A 21,286-nucleotide genomic window follows, 5' to 3' on the forward strand; every position below is an offset into this window, starting at 1 on the left:
CACCCAGTGCCCAGGCATAATATCACACTCTCAAAGGGACCGCTGAAGGGAGTTTAATGAAGACAGCATGTACGATGAAGTGGGCAGGGTTAAGCAACAAAGGATAGGGCAATCCTTAGGGCCAGCAAAAGCAAGGCTTCTGAGGGATCTGGGTGGGGAGCAGTTAAGTTACTGGAACATAGAATAGCTCAATGAAAAGGGCTGCCCTGTAGAAATGGGGGGGCCTTGGGTACAGGGTCAGAGTCTGCCTGTAATGATCTGGTAGGAAGGTAGCTGTTGGAATAAAAATACTTTTTTTAATTCTTCACTAATCTTTCAGTTTCTTGACAAATGTCTTCCATTGGCTGAACTGAAAGTTGGAGGGCAGAGAAGGCTTTAGGTGAAGTCCTCAGAAGTTAAAGTCTTGGGGCTCAGAGCAGGATGAAGAGTGGAGAGTGGATGGGGGATGCAAGCCAAAACTACCCAAATGCCTTTTCTACTAGCTGAGGTGCTAACTGTAATCTACAAAGCACTGACACTTTCCTTTATGTCTGTATATGCAGGATAATAAAAAACAGGGAAAACATGAGTTTCAAATATGAGCCCCACAAAAAGAAAACAAAGTATTGCAACAGAATAAAACCCAGAAAGATGTTCTATTTCAGATTTGTCATAGTATAATTGGTAGAAAATCGATATTAAACATTATTAATGTGCCTCAAATTTGATAAAAATCTAAAAATTAGACTTCGTAAAAGTCTAAAAATATATTTTTCATTTGTATTTAGGAAAAAAGTCTTTAATTCTGCCTCCAAGAAAAAAGTTGTATTGGGTTGTCTAAAAGTGGAGACTGACACAGGGATTCTTTCAGAGAGTGATTTAGAACAAGTCTTCAAGGACAAAAAGAGCAAAGTAGTGCAGGAGAAGAAGCTAAATGAAAGTGTGGTATCTAGCTCAGCCTGATTCCATGATGGGCTCTGGGTACCACAGGATTGTCCTGCAAGGGGAGAATCTATCCTTGTGTGTGTTCAGTCACTTCAGTCGTGTCCGACTCCTTGAGATCCTCTGAACTATAGCCCACCAGTCTCCCCTGTCCGTGGAATTCTCCAGGCAAGCATACTGGAGTAGGTTGCCATGCCCTCTTCCAGGGGATCTTCCCGACCTGGAGATCAAACTTGCATCTCCTCCATTGCAGGTGGAGTTTTTACCTGTTGAGCCACCTGGGATGCCCAGAATCTGTCCTTGGGAGCAAGATATTCTGGTGGTGGTAGAAGAACATGTCCTAGGCATCTCTGGGTGAGGGTGTTCTCCATGGCTGACACAATTACCTATGAGAGGGGGCATCTGTGAACCGCTAGAAACTAACAGCAGCCCTGGGGGATGGGTGCCCTGGCTCAGCAAAGGAGATCTGCTTGGGGTACCATCAACTGAATACATCTAAGCTTGTAGGTAGAATCCTGCCCACCTACGAATATTCCCCAATTCTAACCTCGGGGACTGAATATATCTTGTGACATACTGCAGAACACAGCAAGTCATACTATCTCTGAGAAAATCCTATAGAGCAATTAGGCAGTTGGCAAAGATAAGTTCACTTGAAAGAGAATGCTAAAATAGAGATTTGCTTGCAAATACAGAAGTCTTCTCGAAACTTGACATCAGAAATCCTCTCCCAATGCATCCTCTTTTATTCCCCCTTCATGATTTCTTCTAGCTCCTTTGTGTTTGTGGCACACACGTAGGAATTGTTCTGAGACCCCTTTTTATATGACTGTACTGGATATTAACATTAGCTGAGATGGTAAATGATAAAGTTTAATCAGGAATGACATGGAAAATATTTATAGCATATTTGTTTATCATTCAGTAATAGTCAACTGGAACGTACCATAAATGGAGTTGCTCTATTGGGCCAGGGGTTAAACTTTAGGTGTCAGGTCATTAAGAGAAGGGTCTGAGGCTGCAAAAGAGGAGTGGTAAGACCCTGGATTAGGGGATGCTTAAGGTATAAGCTGCTTTTCAACCTGCTGAAAAATCTTTCATTATGATTATACCAGTTGCTACTGATTAAGTATTGACTGGGAGAATTGTTTCTGACATTATTTATTGTCATTGTTATTGCTGTGTTGCTTCAAGTAAAACATTAGTAACTGTGGCTTTGAATCTGATGACAGTCCTGCAAGTGACCGAAGAAGTCAGCAACTCCTAAGACCAATCTCTAAGACCATTATAACTGAAATTGTAATTTAACCTTCAAATCTAGATTCCCATGCATCTAGTATAAAACAAAAAGTTAAATGGGAACCTAGAAACATACTGTTGTAAGTTATTATTTATTATACCTTTGGACAGGAAGTTGGATAAGAACTTTCTAATCACAACCTTGAAGAAAATGGATAGTAGGCTATCTTAGCTGATATGTAAGTGGTCAGTGCTTTTTCTATTCATGATGCTTTAAACTGAGGCACTTTAATGCACAGTACTGCTAATTTATTTTTTTCTGGCCTCATTTGTACAGTCTCTTAAAATCCATCACAGTTGGGAACAGTGTCTAGACAGTTATTATGATACAATCAGAAGGAAAGCTGGCAAACAAAAAAAGAGAAAGAAAGTGAATAGAAGTGCTGATTAAAATAACAGTACAGTTTATATGAGGTGCCTTTTAAATTTGTATTTTCCAGGTTTCATCTTTGGAAGGCTCAGATCACAGTAAAATATTGTAGCACTGGAAGTCAGCTTCATTTTATGTCTAAAAAAGAAAGAGTAAAGTTGAATTTATTCCTCCATAGAAATATTTCAGCAAACTAATTAAATAAATATTATAGCAGTGCATTTGAATAGTTTTGTTATCAGTGAGGAAAGAAAATGCTCAAATATTTTGTCACTGTTAAAGAAGGGCAAAAAAGCCATTGCTGAATAAATGGTTTCATCAAATCTATATCTGATTTGAGGCAGTCAACTTTTTTATGGGAACTAAAAAATGCAAAATACACATAATCCAGTCCCTGAACACCATCTTTCCTTTTGAGTTTTCAGAAGAACTCCCATTTCAGTTTTGTAGCCATCTGCTCTTGCCTTTTGCCACCAAGTATGTGGATAGATAATTTCTCAGGGTGCAGTTAAATGAACATGAAGAAACGGGTTCGTGCTATAAAGGGATGCAAAAAAGTTAAAGCATAAATGATCACATCTGTGCAAGGTATGGAGCAAGGGAGGAGACAGAAGCATGCAAATTAGCCACTCACTGTCAACACAGAAGTCCAAGTTCCAAGCAAATACACTGAATGGGATGATGATTTATAGCACACAAACTCATCCCCGTCAGGAGGGCAGAAAGGATGAATAATTGGTCAGAAGCATTCCTGTGGCATGGGAAAGCAAAAGCAACTCAGATCGATTCTGTAAACACAAAAGAACAGAAACATCCCAGCCTGAATGAAAGACTGATTACAACTTTCCAATCTTAGATTTGAATGACTCCATTTACTAACAGCAAATTTCATTAAGTCCAAAGTATCATGATGGAGATTGTCCTTCCTCCACTGGGCTCATGGTTTTTGTTCTTGGGCTGCTGCATCAATTACCCCATCCCCACCCCCGGCCAGTAAAACATTGGCAGATGAGCACTGCAGCAACCCTTTTCCGGAAGGTGGGCTCCAGTTCCCTCATACGGGAAAGTCACAGGTTTGGCGAGGTGTTAAGAGATTTAATTTCACTAAAAGCCTATAAGCCGAGGTTGCATTCCACACAAAGGATGCCTTCTGGACGATTAATGTAACTTTTACATCCTCTTCAATTTGGCTTTAAAATATCTCTTCCAATGACCATAATTCTCAGCCTGAGAACTTTTAACTTTTTTGGGTAGACTGTTTTAAGTGTTTTTCACCACTTCAGATGAATGTTGAAGAACTTCTTCATTAAGTCTTTGTTGTGGTAGAAAATCTAGAATAATGTGCCCTTGGTCCTAAGCATCTTAATTTTAGGATCACGTTCACCTTAGGGCACTGCAGTGTTTAGACCTCAAGTCCTAAGCTAAGGATTAACCCAGAGGCAAGAGCTTCCACTCCTTATTTCTGTATCCCCGACTGCCTCTCCTCTTCCTCATAGCACCCACCTTCTACCTCTTTCAAGGCCTCAGTCACCGCCCACTTCTCTCTTTAAATCTTTCTGAGTCATGTTAGTATTTATTAGCTACACTGAACTACTCATGATTGCACTTGGGGGCCTTCTCATCTACTGTAGGGCTGTGGTTTTTAAATCCTGGCCAGCAACAGCATCACTTGGAGGGCTTGTCGAATACAGATGGCTGAGCCCTACCCCAGAGATTCGGATTTAGTCTGTGTGAGAAGGGGGATGAGAATCTGCATTTTTTTTTTTTTTTAGAATCTGCATTTTTAACAAGTTCCCGGACGAGGCTGATGCTACTGGTGTAGGGACCACACTTCCAGGTTCTCTGCCATAGGCAAGCTCTTTGCTCCTTCTCTGCTGGCCACATTCTAACTCATGCTTCAAGTTGTTGTTTTCTAGTCGCTAAATCGTGTCCAACTCTTAATTCATGCTTCCAGTTGTTGTTCTCCAGTCGCTAAATCGTGTCCAACTCTTTGTGACCCCATGGACTGCAGCACGCCAGGCTTCGCTATCCTTTACTATCTCCTGGAGTTTGCTCCTTTGAGTTGGTCGTGTTATCTAACCATTTCATCCTCTGTCATCTCCTTCTCCTCCTGGCCTCAATCTTTCCCAGCATTAGGGTCTTTTCCAATGAGTCAGCTCTTTGCATTAAGTAGCCAAAGTATTGGAACTTCAGCTTCAGTGTCAGTCCTTCCAATGAAGAGTCAGGGTTAATTTCCTTTAGGATTGACTTGTTTGATCTCCTTGCAGTCCAAGGAATTCTTGAGAGTCTTCTCTAGCACCACAATATGAAAGCATCAATTCTTTGGTGCTCAGTATTCTTTTTTTTTTTTTGGTGTTCAGTATTCTTTATGGTCCAACTTTCACATCTGTATCTGACTACTGGAAAAACCATAACTTTGACTATGAGGACCTTTGCTAGCAAAGTGATATCTCTGCTTTTTGATATGCTGTCTAGATTTATCATAGCTTTTCTTCCAAGAAGCAAGACCATTCTTCATATCAGTTCCTCTAAAGCTTCCCCCCTGGCAGAGTTAGGCTTCTCTCAGCCTAGACTGTTACTCACAAGATGTCCTATTTCAGTGAAGGGAGGGTAACTGTATTCGTTTTCTAGGGCTGCCATAATAAAATACCACAGACAGAAGGGCTTAAACAACAGACATTGTTTCCTCACAGTCCTGGAGGCTGGAAGTTCCAGATCAAAGTGTTGGCAGGCTTGCTTTCTTCCGCGGCCTCTCTGCTTGCGGGCAGATGACTATCTTCTTCCTGTGTCCTCACGAGGTCTTTCCTCTGTGCGATCCATCAGTGATGTCTCTCTGTGTCCTTCTCTCCTCTTCTTATAAGGATGCGGTCAGACTGGTTTAGGGCTCATCCTAATGGCCTCATTTAACATAATCACCTCTCTAAAGGCTCCATCTCCAAATACAGTCACAGTCTAACATACTTTGATTAGGGCTTCAACAAATGCATTTTGGGGGGACACAATTCTGCCCATAAGAAGTGGCAAATTCATGCATCTAAAGAAACCCAGAGAGTTATGCAGATGTGTACATGGGGTGGTATGGAAGATATAAGAAAATGGCTTTGCTGCCAGCAAGGCTGTGACCTTTCTGGAGGATCATAAACCTATTCACAGAATAGATAGAGTGTTCAGACAGAGCAGCACTGTGACCACATTTGGGACAAGACAGGGCCATGCTACCCATCCAAGAATGACTAAGCCTCCTCCCCTCCCCACTCTATTGTTTACCCATGAGAACTCTAAACCTCAGTTTAACCCTCCCGCCTCCTCGATAAAGTGTAATAAGCTAATCAGTCATGAAAGTACCCACCTCCCGACAGCCTCCAGTCCACCTCGGGTTCCTGGTTCCGTCCTCCTCAGACTCCGCCCACACAGGCCACTTCCGCAGGAAGTTCCTCCCACGTGCGCTCCGTGCTGCTGCAGCAAGTTCGCTAACATACTCTGACCCAGCTCTGTTCCCAGTGGGTTTTACAGGCAGTGTGAAGGATGTGCCTGGCTTGAACCTCCGCCATGTTTAGAATGATTCGCTCCTTCTAAAGGTGCTCAGAAGAGACAAGACTAACGTCACCCAGAATACGTCACAGAAGCAGCCAGTTCGCAGCCCTTGCTCGAATGTTCGACTCTCCTCTGAAATCTCTTAACTTTTCCGGCTCAGTGGTTTTTCTGTTCCTTCTCTGACATGCGAAGAGTGGGGTATGAAAGGAGAAGCAAATGTCTGCATTGCCTCTCATAACTTAGAAACCATGCTTACAACCTTTGAATGATTCAATTTCCACAACACACTGGTAAGCTAAGGACGCTAGATGGCGGGTGGGGGCGGCAGTATATGGGTAGGAAGAAAAGAGGAACAAGCTATTAGGTATAAACATAAGCTACAAGGAAATATTGTATAACATTGGGGAATATGGCCAATATTCAAACATAACTATAATGGAGTATAACCTTTAAAAAATGTGAATTGTTACTTGTACACCTGCAATTTATATATTATACATCAACCATACTTCAATATAAAAAAGGAAACTGGTCCTTAGAGATGTAACTGCCTTGATCAATGGCACATCAATAATGTGACCAAGTTCATACTGTAATTAAGTAAAAATTTGCTATACCACGTTATACTATGCTGCCTCAGCCTGCCAAGAGCGTGTAGTTGAGCAAAAAGATATTCTCCTATGCCCTTGTGTGTTTATGCTCGCTTCCCATCTAGACCAAAACGTCCTCAAAGTTAAAGAGCCTGCTGAGTGTTTCTCTAGCATCTCCCACAGCTGGATTGAGCGCGATGCTGAACACATAGCAGACCCTCAACAGGAAGTCACTGATTGAGTGAAACTTGCGAACATTTCACAGAAGGGGGACAAAGGGAAGACATTCAGTTCAGTTCAGTCCAGTCGCTCAGTCTTGTCTGACTCTTTGAGACCCCCGTGAACTACAGCAATGGGACCATCTTCCCTGTCCATCCCCAACTCCTGGAGCCTACTCAAACCCATGTCCATCACATCGGTGATGTCATCATTATGTTAAAGCAAACTACCTTTCAATCTTTGTCTCATAATTGCAACACCAGAGGCTGTTACTTTAATTCTTCAAAGTGCTTGGCATCGAAACATTTTTCATGTTTGGCATTTTTTCTTTTCCTCCTATGGTTTCTGCTTTGAAAAAGGTTGGGGAGGTTCAAACTTCAATTCCATCTTCGCCTCCTGGAGTTGTCTGGGAATTTAGGAGCACGTGGAGAGCATGTGATGGACAGTGTGATGTGCTATATCCAGATCTGCCTTTAAGGAAGAATCTACTGCTCTAGCTGCTGGGATGCTGTCAGTACCAGCCTTCAGCTGTCAGCTCTTCAGAGATTGCTGAGCCACAATAAGCTGCCCTGCCTGTCGATTGTACCCTTTCCTGGAGTAGCCCACATCCAGCGACTGATCAGGGAGGGTTTAAAGTTCTGGTCATCTTGGCCCAGCTCAGGACAACTCTGAAGACACATCTTACATCAGAACTGCCATGACATTGACTGAGGCTGTCATAGTCTGCGTCATGACTCAACTTCGGCCAAATCCTGCTTCTTTTCCTTCTTTGCCCAAGTGTTGAAACTTAAGGATCTCCTATGTAAATATTCTGCACATTAAACTCTTAGAGCCTGCTTCCCAAGAAACCCTACTTGAGACAGAGAAGTTTGGTTGGGGAGAGGGAGCGCTTAGCTGGTCCACATGAAGAAGATGAACTTGCTGTGAACCCTTACGAGCATAAATCAGTAGAATGTGTTTGGCTGTGGTCTGTTGAAGGTGACCACATTACAGTGAGAAGTTTGGATGTCTCCTATGGCTTTGCTAAGCACAATTTATGCCTCCTACATCCTGAGGATGATGGAAGGGAAGCTTTCCACGCTGAAGGGGTCCCCTCGGGGCCTCTCAGGGTTTACTCAGCTGCTGAATATCTTCCCACATCTTCTTGCCTTAAAGCTAAGTAGCCAGTTTATTTGCTTTTGCAATATTTGTGTGACCTTGATCACTCTTAATCCAGTGAATGTGGAAGGAGTGCATCGTTATAGCCCTCATATCCTCCTAATGGTGCTGGAAATCTCTGAATTTCTGATGGTGTTCAAGACATTTTCACCCAAGTTCCAGCCTAGTAATAAAGACTTTAGGTGGACATTGGTCTGCTCTCTGAATCTTCCTTTCTTCCTGGAGCTAAAGGTGCAGGCTTTCTAATCAGCATCATTTTAGCTTTGTTGTCTACAGTGGCAGCTAGGAGCTCCATTTTCACCTGTAAGTGTCCTGTCACTTAGATAAATTTCACAGCACTCCTTGGCTCCAAGCCTCCCTCCAGAGTCTCCTCAGCAGGACTAATTTGATACATTGGCTCAACAAATCCCATTGGCCCGGCCCAATTTGGAACTGAGGGTGAAGATGGTTTATAGGGGCAATAGCAACAGAAATGTCCTCTCCAAGAAGGGCAAACCATTTCCTTTCTGCTTCAGTCCAGTACTATTTCCCTTAATCTTCTTAATGCCTGAGAAGCTGCTGCTTCCTCTGTCCTTAAAGCTCTTTCCTCCCCTGAAGGTTAATGCACCAAAGGGAGAGCTGGCCCATTATTTCTGCTCCTTTGGGCAGGCACCCTATTTTCTTCACTTCCATTTGGCATTATGTTAAAATGGCTTAGTGCTGAAGCACATGATTCATGGTCACTGGGTTAGGCTAAGGCCACAGGTTGTCTCATCAAAGGATCTGTTAAGACAGAATAAGCCGGCCAGCTGAAACTGACAGATCTCTTGTCCACTGGGTGGGTCTGATCAGGACCCAGTAACATACTCCTCCAGTCTGTGTTCTTGATGGACTCTCTGTTGGTGCCTGCCTCAACTTTATTCCCATATTCCTCACATTTTTGCAGAGTTCGTCTCTTACCTTTCTTCCCGAGGTTCCTCTCTTTCCACCCTTCCTTAACTGCCCTGAAAAAGACCTTGTCTGAGTTTCTGGACCCCTGTCTAGTTGGTTGACATCTTCCGTCTCTGCATCCCACCCTGTCTCAGGGAAGGGAACACTATAGCTAGGCTGGGGTGAGTGCCCTCCTGAATCTTTAGTGACTTCAGCAAAATCTAGCCTGTTTGACTATTTAATCAGTGCCTTCATTCTTATGTTTTAACAAACCTTTCCTGTTCAGAACAGTTCCTGAATTTAATCAAGTTCCTGGTTCTGCTGTCCGTGTCCAGCTAGTCTGTATTTTCTCCACTATTTTCTTGCATGAAGATCTGTTGTGGTGCTCTCCTGCCAACACTCTTGATGGAAAAAAGACCATCAGTTGGATATTATTTGTTAGTAACCACTCCTTCTAGGGTACTGCTATTTTTTTTTTTCCAGAGCCATTTTTGGTCACTCTATAATAAATAGGATTTGGGGGGTAACTTTATAGTGATCCTCTATGTAGCACATGGGTAAATTTAACTACAGAGCATTACTTTTATGATTTACAGTTTGCCCACTTCCAATTTTAATGAATTGCTTAGTTTCATTCACAAAGGGTATGTGCTGTTGAGATTTTTTAATTAATCATCTTTTTAGTGATCTTTTTTATGTTAGCTATTAATGTGTAGATTCAAATAAAAGTTGTTATGAAAGTTATGAAAGTTCTTAAAAATTCCCAGAAGGTGTGCTTCAGAAGAAATTGGAACTGTGAGTGGAACATCTCTGATCTCCTTCTAACTGTTTGGTCAGGTCACTGAGAACACCGTCCTGTCTTTTTTGGCTATCTGGGCCTTACTTTACCTATGAACAAAATAAGCATTTTGTATGAAGTGGTTCCTAAATTCCTTTTCAGATTTAGCATTCTCTGTCTCTGTGATAATGGGAAAAATGTTAATGTTTTGGGTTATTCCTTTCAAATCACATTTGGATATGCCATTTTGAAAAGCATTATAATTTCTTTTGTTCAGAAATGTTTTTTCTACACCTTGATTAGAACTGCTTAAGGAGAAGTCTCTCAAATGAGACTCGGATGGGAAAAGAAAATTGGGAAGGGAGAACTGAGCCTCGAATAATTGGATGAACCCTTCTCAGATTGTGGCTTCCCAGGTAGTGCTAGTGGTAAAGAACCTGCCTGCCAATGCAGGACATGTAGTCACAGGTTCAGTATCTGGGTTAGCAAGATCCCCTGGAGGAGGGCATGGCAACCCATTCCAGTATTCTTACCTGGAGAATCCTATGGACAGAGGAGCTTGGTGGGCTATAGTCCATGGGGTCACAGTCAGACAGGACTGAATTGACTTAGCACACACATTCTCAGATTTGTAAACAAGTCTCCTTCAGCATGGCCTGACTACTGGGAAAAGGAAAATTCTAGAACAAAGTTTTAAACTATCCGATATGTAGTTTAAATGGGTAGATTTCCTAGTTCCAAACCTGGGGTGAGTGTAAGGATTCTACTATTGACCTTTTTCACTGCAGGAACTCATTGCTAAAGAATTTATCCATCTCAAATGACAGCCTTGCCCCTTTGACATTGAATCCTTCCCAGGAATTATTCCTTAATAATAATTATAATAATATTTATAAAGTATTACACATAAATATACATATTTATTTATGTTCATATTTGTACATTTTAATTTCACTACCAAATCAAAGAGATATCCAATATCTATCTCATATATATATATATATATATATGTTGTATAAATGTTTATACATTGGATATCTTTCTGTTTGGTGGCTAAATTCCAATAAGTACAACATCCTGTTATTTATTCTAACTGAAAATAAAAAGCTTTCCATGAGATAGAGTTGGGTTTTATGGACATTTATTTTTGTATCACATACTTCTTCCATGGCTGGCTTTCAGTCTGAATCCAGGCGGATGTTTCTCTTTTGAACTTCTGATAACTAAGGACATTCCTTTTTGTGTAATCCCTTCCAACCTTATAATCCAGTGGAGAATGCTCACCTGACGCATTGAGCAATAACTGATTCCAGTAATAGGCATTGCCACACACCAGTCTCTCTCCTTCCCAGATACTTTCTAATATGTCTGGACGTGTTTCTTTCAGCAACTGCCTACAGCTTCTCATTTTATGCCTGATTTACCTCTGTCTGCTCTTGTGTTCTTCATGGCTGCCACTACACTCCCAGCCCCCTGTCTACTGTAATCTTATTTTCAATGTCTTGGTCTCTAGCTCAAGAATTCACATTTTCTTACCTCTCTAATTCTTATCATTTAATCATAATTTTAAAATTCGGAAAAAACTATGACAAACCTGGACAGCATATTAAAAAGCAGAGATATCACTTTGCCAACAAAGGTCCATATAGTCAAAGTTGTGTTTTTTTCCAGTAGTCATGTACAGATGTGAGAGTTGGACCATAAAGAAGGCTGAACACCAAAGAATTGATTCTTTTGTATTGCAGTGCTGAAGACTCTTGAGAGTGCCTTGGGCTGTAAGGAGATCAAACCAGTCAATCCTAAAGAAAATTAACCCTGAATATTCATTGGAAGGACTGATGCTAAAGTCCTGTGATACTTTGGCCACCTGATGCCAAGACTCTGATGCTAGGAAAGATTGAAGGCAGGAGGAGAAGGTGGGTGGGGACAAACGATGAGATGGTTGGATGGCATCATCAACTGAATGGACATGAGTTTGAGCAAACTCTGGTAGATGGTGAAGGACAGGGAAGCCTGGTGTGCTGCAGTCCATGGGGTCACAAAGAATTGGACATTATTTATTTATTTATTTTTCCATTTATTCTTATTAGTTGGAGGCTAATTACTTTACAATATTGTACAATACTGTAGTGGTTTTGGTCATACATTGACGTGAATCAGCCATGGATTTACATGTATTCCCCATCCCGATCCCCCCTCCCGCCTCCCTCTCTACCTGATCCCTCTGGGTCTTCCCAGTGCACCAGCCCCGAGCACTTGTCTCATGCATCCAACCTGGGCTAGTGATCTGTTTCACCCTAGATAATACACGTTTCGATGCTGTTCTCTCGAAACATCCCACCCTCGTCTTCTCCCACAGAGTCCAAAATTCTGTTCTGTACATCTGTATCTCTTTTTCTGTTTTGTATATAGGGTTATCATTACCATCTTTCTAAATTCCATATATATGTGTTAGTACACTGTAATGGTCTTTATCTTTCTGGCTTACTTCACTCTGTATAATGGGCTCCAGTTTCATCCATCTCATTAGAACGGATTCAAATGAATTCTTTTTAACGGCTGAGTAATATTCCATGGTGTATATGTACCACAGCTTCATTATCCATTCATCTGCTGATGGGCATCTAGGTTGCTTCCATGAAAATTGGACATTATTTAGTGATTGAACAACAAAAGCAATGTAAGTATCACAGTTAATGTACTCTCACCTTAAGTTAGAACAATAGTATATGCAATAATATTTTAGACACATATGTATGTATTTTAGGAAGAGATATTTCTTCCATGGGCTCTGGAAAAATAAGCTTTTCTCCAGTGCCAAAGGACTTAATGAGATAATATCTTAATGAGATAGTATTAATATTTTTAAGACACCTGGCTTAGGGTTAGATTCCTGAAATGCTCTGTAAATGGTAATTCCCTTCCACCCTCATCGTGGAATTTCATAAATCACAGTTGATGAGTCGGGGGAAGATGTTTTGCTCAAGAAGTTTTACATTCCTGAATCTCTCACATTATATACTCTTAGTGCCTATTCTGCTTACATGGTGGAGCACGGCTTACTTTGGAATCTTCCAGTTGCATGTCATGGAAACCAAAGTATGTTAAGCCAAAAGGGGTTGGTAAACTATTAAGGGGGCTTCCCCATGGCCCAGTGGTAAAGAAGCAACCTGCCAAAGCAGGAAACTCGGGTTCTATCTAACCCAACCCGGGTTGGGAAGAGAATGGCAACCCACTCCAGTATTCTTGCCTGGGAAATTCCATGGATAGAGGAGCCTGGAGGACTATAGTCCATAGGGTCTCAAAAGAGTTGGACACAACTTAGTAACTGAACAACAAGAGCTATTAAGGATTTTCTTGCAATGGAAGGTCTAGGATTCAGGAATGCCTAGAATTAGGGTTAACAAGGCACTCAAGATTCTCTCTTTGTGATTTATGCACATATGCTTTATTTTTCCCCAGCCTTGCCCCCACAGATGTGCTTTTCATTTTCCCATGACATGATATAAGGATTTGCATTTCCACCAATCAAGACTTTCCAGAAGGAGATGGACTCATTCATTTCCAGGGCCAAAACTCCTATGGAAGGAATCAGTATTCATCCATCTTGTGTGAGGTCCTCATTCCTAGGCTTATCCAGAAGGTTGAGGTCTTAGAGAAGATGGAATTAACCAGATATTAGAGGGAGGGCTCCCCTCTGCATCACCATCTGTAGCCACGACATAGGCTCTCACGGATTTGATGGCGGGTTTCTGCAGGAAACATTCCACAGAGAGGATGGACAATTAAAAACTGTCCCAGGTGACTAACTAGTTTATACCTTCTGCTTTCTCCCAAACCTCCATTATCTCCCCATTTCTCAGTCTCAACTTTGCTTTGTATTTCCCTGAAAAATAAGAAACAATCCAAAAAAGAACTTGATATGTTCCCTTAGTAAATCTAATACATCTTTTCTTTGCCTTAATCTCCAATGACCATGGTTGATCTGTTCTCCCTCATTTTATCTAGAGCCAGTTCCTCTATTTCATCATTAGTTTCCATTTTTCCCTCTACTTTTCAATGACTTCTCTCTTCCTGCACTATCACTACTCACACTGTGTTATTTCTGTTAGCTTTCAAAGGAACCATAGGCTCTTCCATTTAAACAACCCACCCTTATCCTATATGCTCTTGCAGCTATGACTCTATCTTTCTGTTCTTCTTGGAGAAAGCCCTTTAGAGGAGGGGTTTACATATATTCCTATTTCCAGTTATTCTCATTTTATCCTCTCTGAAACATCCTCTTATCAGGCTCTCTTCCCCCCTACTTCTCAAAATCTGCTCTTGTCATGGTCACCAATGACTCTAAAATTGTCAACTTCAAAGGTAAACCTCAGCCTTCATTTTATTTTGACCAACAGTAAAATTTGCCACCATTCATCATTTATTCCATCTTAAAACACTTTTTTTTACCATGCAAATAGGGGGTAAATTTTATTTATTGAAATATAAGAACTCAATATATCCTACAGAAAGCACTACCAAAAATCCACCAAATGCTCCTGGGTGGAAATACAGATGATAAACTTTGAGATGTTTTCTAATTCTTCTAATGTATGGACTGAAGGTTTTGCTTTTCACAGGTTTTCAACCACAGCTAAATATTTAATAAAGCTGGACATGCAAGAAGTTAATGTCTTTGCAGAAAGGAGTTAACCATGCTCTTCTCTGCTGTTGGTGAATATTCATTTATTTCTGTAACATCAGCCATTACTCATGATCTATAAGTTCTCTTGCCATAAAGAAGCCTCATCTTAAAGGACTGGTGGTCCTTTATCTTAATTCACAAAGAATAAAACAATTCTTAGCTAAAATACAAAATGTTCCTGTCTTAACTTTAATACTGGAGAATGATGGCCTGCAGCCCTATTGTGATAAGTTATATCACTATTACAGTTCCACCAACACAACACATCCTGATTGAAATGTACACCGTATGTCTTTTTGTGATTACATCTCACAGTGATTATATATAAATGCTGTTATTCTTTCTAGGCATCTCAAGCATACTGCATAACATTAAACATTTTATCATTCACCTTCCTCTAAACTTCAAACCTCAGAGGGAATAGGCAATTAAATACTCTCCCAGACAACCAGTTCGCCTCTCTTCTCCACATTTCCTCTCTATTCTTTACTCTCTGATCATGATCTTGCTTCCTATTTCACTGAAGAAACCTACTCATCTTGCTGACTTTTCCAACTCAAGTAAAGGCAGCTCTTTTTCTCTGATACATAATCCAAAATACCTATGTTAGGGTGACTCATGTTTCTCTTTAATAACTTGTGTTTAATCTGTCAGCATGGGAACTTCCCTGGTGGTCCAGTGGGACATGGGTTCGATCCCTGGTCAAGTAACTGAGATCCGCATGCTGTGGGGCAACCAAGCCCTTGCAATGCACCTACTGAGCTCACAAGTTTTAGAACCCATGTGCCACAATGAAGACCCAGCACAGCCAGAATTTTCTAAAATAAAAAGGAATAAAACACTCTATCAGCAGCTTCAGTTGACTCTACAGAATTTAGTAGTTTTTGTTTGTTTTTAACCACCATTACCACCCTACTCTAAGAAGTGTACAGTCGCCTCTTGATTGGTCAGCTTCGAGTGGATAATTGATCTCCCAGTGCTCATCATTGTTCCTCTTCATTCATTTATCCTCAGAGCATCCTGAATGTTTATTGTCTGCTTTCCTTTCTAGGGTATCACTGCCTTGAAAAGGGGAACTTTTTCTGTTGTTCACTGTTGTTTCCCCAGCAGCAACTACTGTGCCTGATACACAGGAGGGACCCAAAACAATGTCAGCTGAAAGAATTCATTCATCTGGGAGCTCGTGCCAAAATAGGACCATCACTTCTCAACTTTTGTATTCCTTGTGCATCATGCACTATCAGACAAAGAGCAGGTGCTCAAATATATCTTTGTTCAGTGAATCCCCAAGTTACTGGGAGGTAATACCAGTAAAGCACAAACTTCTCCCTCCAGCTCTTGTCACAGGCTGCCCATTCGTTCCCATCATTGAAAGGGCACTGTAAAAAGTCAACGGGATAAATCTCTTCAGAATTAATAAAAGATCATTTGTTAGGATGAAGACCAGCAGATCACAGTGGGTTAAAAAAAAACTAGAGGCAAGGATTCGGTTGAATAGAGAGCACAGAAGCAAAGCCACCTGGGAGACTGTTTGCAGGAAGATGAAGACCAGAACTGTCTATATAGGGGATTGTAACATCTCTTGATGCAGGAAAATGCAAGTCTGTGAGCTTTCAGGAGCTGAAGAACTAATACCATGGAACTCTAGCTTAGTAAGAATTAGGTCTGGTTTTCCCTTTTTCATCCATTTACTTTTATCTTCTGTTTGCTCCTCTCTTACCCCTCCCTCCTTTCTTTCCTTCTGTCCTTCCTTCATCTATTTGCATTGAATGCTGGCTGTGTGCCAGGCATAGGAAGATGCGAAGACAAGACCCTTGTACCAGTAGAATTTATGGTACTGGATTGAGGGGGCAGAGATAGAGAATCCAGCTAAGAAGCACAAATAGAACAAGATGATAAAAGCCTTGATGTCATTACTCAAAGATGTAGGTACAACTGTGGGGAAAGAGGACATTTCACATCTGATTCTGAGATTTGATCTGTGTTTTAAAGGATGCATAGGAATCTTCTATCTCATAAAAAGAATAAAGGAATTCAAGAGAGATGACAGCTACGTGGATATGCTGAGGACCTAGCATGGTATGTGCTGAAAATCACAGTTGTTCCACCTGTCTAGGGAAGATGTGGCATTTGAGATGATTAAGGAGATGAGGCTAAAAGTAGGCAGATTATGAAGTTCATAGAAGCTAAACTTAGAAGTCTGAACTTATTCTGGGTGTTCTGGAATGTAATTTAAGATTATAAATAGGAAAATAAAATAATCAGAATTTTTTATGATAACACTAATAGTTTATTTACTGAGGACATTTTATGTGCCAAGCCTTGTTCAAGAGCTACTTACATAGTATTTCACTCAATTCTCCTCACAAGCCTCCAATAAAAGTATAATTAGCCTCATCTTAGAGTTGAGGAAATGGAAATTTAGAGAACTTTTCCATAGATTGGAGCAGCCAAGGTATAGGCTGAAGGAGGTACGGGATGGTGGTTAGAGCTAGATGGGAAGGACTTGGGAGAGGGGACCTGACTCCATGGAAATGTTGGAACTTTTTTTTTAAATTACAAAAGTACATTTTTAATTTGGGAGTAATAGCTTTACAACTTCCCTGGTAGCTTTACAATATTGTGTTGGCTTCTGCTTTGCAAAAATGTGAATAAGCTATTTGGGGGGCTCCAAAATCACTGCAGATGGTGATTGCAGCCATGAAATTAAAAGACACTCCTTGGAAGGAAAGTTATGATCAACCTAGACAGCATATTAAAAAGCAGAGACATTACTTTGTCAACAAAGGTCCGTCTAGTCAAGGCTATGGTTTTTCCAGTGGTCATGTATGGATGTGAGAGTTGGGCTATAAAGAAAGCTGAGTAGAGAAGAATTGATGCTTTTGAACTGTGGTGTTGGAAAAGACTCTTAGGAGTCCCTTGGACTGCAAGGAGATCCAACCAGTCCATCCTAAAGGAGATCAGTCCTAGGTGTTCATTGGAAGGACTGATGTTGAAGCTGAAACTCCAATACCTTGGCCTCATTGGAAAAGACCCTGATGCTGGGAAAGATTGAGGGCAGGAGGAGAAGGGGATGACAGAGGATGAGATAGTTGGATGGCATCACCGACTCAATGGACATGAGTTTGGGTGAACTTCAGGAATTGGTGATGGACAGGGAGGCCTGGCGTGCTGCAGTTCATGGGGTCACAAAGAGTCGGACACAACTGAGCGACTGAACTGAACTGAATGCATACATTCCCCTTCCTCTTGAGCCTCCCTTCCACCCCACCCCACCCCATCCCTCTCGGTCATCACAGAGCACCGATCTGAGCTCCCTGTGCTACACAGCAGCTTCCCACTAACTACCCACTTTACATATGATAGTGGAATGATTATTCTTGAAGAATTATTCTGAGAGACTTAAGAAATAGACTTTTGACTTCTTTCAAATATGCGTGTGAGGAGAGATGCTATTTGTATACCCCCTTCTAGATTTAATCAGACATGCAACCTACACAGATACTGTTAACTCTTTCAAGTATAAGATATTTTTTCTCTTTTTATTCCCTCTTGGCCTATTTCTCTGTACCTACTGAAGCACAGGAGCTCAGGGAACAGAAGTTCTGATTTCAATTCACCACCAGTAAATGTTTTTCTTTCAGTGAGCCCGTGTGAACAATCCCTGCCTCCATGCTGCCAGGGGAAGATTCTGAACTGAATTAGGTTGCTGCTTAACACAGGGATGTATCCTGAATTCTCAACAATGTCAAACCGATTTTTTTGTTTGCTGAAGTCTTGATCCTTCCCTCAGAAGCAGACTGAACCCTTGATTCCAGTTTTAGTTCCTTTTGATTGAAAGATTAAACAGGGTCATATTTCAGGTGTTTCAAAACAAGAAGCAGAAAACCGCTTCTTCCTTTCTTGACTGAAGTAGAGTCACAGACACTTATAATCACAGAGAGGGACCACGGTGAACATTCTCTTCGTCTCTGTATTCAAAATCCTTCGGAGTCTATTGATTTCCTAAGTATTGATTACGGTGGAGTCCATTGATTTCAGAAGCATTTGATTGCAATGGGGGTGGGTGGGGGAGGGAGTGAAGAGGAATCAAATGGATGTTGAAGCTTCCTCAGATGGAGTTGTTTTTTATACCTCAGAGACTGAGGATGCTGGAGGATGTAGAATTCCAGGTTGGCTCTGCCCTTTGGTACTTTTATGAAGGATTTAACTTTTCCCGAGAGTCAGGAAGGCAGTCTGTACTTCCTTCACTTCTGAGTTTCAGTGACATCACTCTTAGACAGTATCAAATGGCCTGGAACAAATGGAATTTTCTTGTTCCTCTAGGGGATTGCCAACCCTCGCTGGAACCTCTATTTGTTTCAGTGAGAGGGACTTAGACCTGCGAGGCACCGCTGAATGTCTGAGGACTCAACAAAATCTTCATTGCTTGTTGTTATGGATATTCAGTGGTGGTTAGAAAGCTGCGGTTGGCTGAAACCTGCAGGTCAGTCCATCAGTGAGTAGTGTTTGGAAGCCTTGGCTCAGCTTGACAAATATGTTGAAAGCTGTGATGAGTGAAGTTGCTTGTTACCTGTGAACACTGAGATTTGCCTGCCCTCCTGTTTCCTCAAGAAGCCCAGGGAACTGACCTTGCTGTTTACTTACACACTTGCACAACACTTGTTAATTATTAAGAAAAACAACTAAAATTTTTATCATGTCCTCTATTTATAAATTACTTCCCCACCTTACCTTATTTGCAGCTCATAACAATTTTGAGCAGAAGGTAATTACTATTGCTAACTTAGAGATGGGAAAACAAAGCTCAGATTGTGTTAGTGATGGAGCCAGAGTTGCTGAGCCAGTGGAAGGCCAGAAGGCAACTTGGTTTCCTGTCTTCTGTGGTGTTGCTCTGCCTGTAGTCACTCCTGCCTTCTTGTTATTAATAGGAACCTTTCAGAGCTTTAGCAGCCAGTGAAGTCAGTAGATGCTTGGAGTTAGAACAAGGAGATCCAAGGCCAAGAGAGCTTGGAGGTTATTGGAGAGTGGGTATCTTGGCGATGGTCAGACTTGAGGTCAACTACAATAGAAGGAGCACTAGGTAGCTTTGCCATCTCAGGGCATCTTGTGCTTCAAGGAATTAAAATCCCATTAGTTCAAGCCAGACTGGATGAAGTTCATTTTTAGATCTCCTGGTTTATGATATGAAGGTTCTAGTGAATTCTATTTCTAGTTAAGGTGTGGAAACCTAGATATTCATTTTTATGGATTTTACACAAAAGTCTGTAAAGGAAGAAAGAAAAGAATAATTGAAACAATAGTCATATGTTTTGAATAGTTTTCTTTCTAGAATTCAAGCATATACTTTCTCACAGGTCAATCTTTTAAAGGAAACACGATGTTTTCAAAAAAAAGAAGCAATCTTTTAAAATATGGTCATTAAAATATGCATTGCTTAAGCAGATAAAGACTTCCCTGGTAGCTCAGATGGTAAAGCGTCTGCCTACACTGTGGGAGACCTGGGTATGATTCCTGGGTTGGGAAGATTCTTTGGAGAAGGAAATGGCAACCCACTCCAGTACTCTTGCCTGGAAAATAACATGGACAGAGGAGCCTGGTAAGCTAAAGTCCATGGGGTCGCAAAGAGTCAGACACGACTGAGAGATTTCACTTTCTTTAAGCAGATAATGGTGTCTCCATGCAATGAGTCACGACAGAGTTTTTGAACTAAATGGTGCTGAAAATATCTAATGAAAATAGAAACATATCCATATTATTGTGTTTAAAGAGCAGTATATACAGCAGTATGAAGAGGGTGTGTGTGTGGTAGGAAGAGAGAAAGAGAGTGGACTGGGAGGATAGATACAGAACCTTAGCAGGCACTACCTCTGATTCAGGGATGTGCTAATTGGGTTATATGGGAAGCAGGCACTGTGACAAAGTTAGGAGTGCAAAAGGACTATTAGGATTTCAACAGTTGGTGTTAGGAATACTACATATCCACACGCAAAAGAATGAAGTTAGACCCCTATCTCATACCATACACTAAAAGGTTAAACTCAAAATGATCAAAGACCTGAATATAAGACTTAAAACTATGAAACTCTTAGAAGAAAAAAGAGGAAAAGCTTGATAATGTCAGATTTGACAATGGTTTCGTGGATATGACACCAAAAGCACAGCCAACAAAAATGAAAATAGATAAATTGGACTGTATCAAAATTAAAAATGCGTGCATCAAAGGACACAGTCAACAGAGCAAAAAGATAGCCTGGGAGGCTATATTTGCCATGGGAGGAAATATTTGCCAACTCTATATTTGAAAAGAGGTTTATGTCTAGAGTATATAAACAACTACAACTCAACCACAAAACCCCCCAAATAATCCAACTAAAAAAAAAATGGACAAAGGACTTAAATAGACACTCTTCCAAAGAAGATGTTCAAATGGCCAATAAGCATGTAAAAAGGTACTCAACATCACTAATCATTATGGAAGTGCAAATCAAAATCACAGCATGATACTACCTTGAATCCATTAGGATGACTGCTATCAAAAAATAAAATTAAGATAACAAGTGTTGATGAGGATGTGGAAGAAGTAAAATCTTTAGCATTTGCCATGGGGAATGCAAAACAATATGGTGTTTCCTCAGAAACCTAAAAATATCTTTACCACATGATCTAGCTATTCTATTTCCGGGTATATGTCCAAAAGAATTGAAAACAATGTCTCAAAGATGTATTTACATACCCATGTCCATAGCAGTGTTATTTATTTATTTTTAAAATTGTATTATTTTAAAAATATTTACTTAGTAGTGGCTCATGGGAACTTT

The 21,286-nt window shown here is 40.9% G+C and overlaps 2 long non-coding RNA genes across 5 annotated transcripts in view; one reads left to right on the plus strand and one right to left on the minus strand.

The window, feature by feature from the left end:
- The window catches only part of LOC110143833 (uncharacterized), a 193,000-nt gene that overhangs the window by 150,271 nt on the left and 21,443 nt on the right, over positions 1-21,286 (plus strand). The window contains exon 1 of one of the 2 annotated variants that reach the window (XR_002315702.2): positions 5,957-6,414. The exons of the other annotated variant lie outside the window; for it this stretch is intronic. This is a non-coding gene — a long non-coding RNA (uncharacterized lncRNA). Of the gene's footprint in view, positions 1-5,956; positions 6,415-21,286 lie in introns of those variants that run through there. 2 annotated transcript variants of the gene reach the window in all.
- On the minus strand, positions 2,448-6,192 carry LOC110143832 (uncharacterized). 3 transcript variants are annotated; one of them, XR_011483486.1, is made up of 4 exons: positions 5,940-6,192; positions 3,225-3,378; positions 3,055-3,127; positions 2,448-2,728 (listed from the first exon to the last, which is right to left on the minus strand). It is a non-coding gene; the product is annotated as an uncharacterized lncRNA (long non-coding RNA). The 3 variants fall into 3 exon arrangements; XR_002315701.2 differs by having other exon boundaries at positions 2,631-3,127; positions 3,225-3,341; positions 5,940-6,190; XR_002315700.2 differs by having other exon boundaries at positions 2,631-3,127; positions 5,940-6,190.

This window comes from Odocoileus virginianus, chromosome 25 (genome assembly GCF_023699985.2).
Source record: "Odocoileus virginianus isolate 20LAN1187 ecotype Illinois chromosome 25, Ovbor_1.2, whole genome shotgun sequence".
Taxonomy (NCBI): domain Eukaryota; kingdom Metazoa; phylum Chordata; class Mammalia; order Artiodactyla; family Cervidae; genus Odocoileus; species Odocoileus virginianus.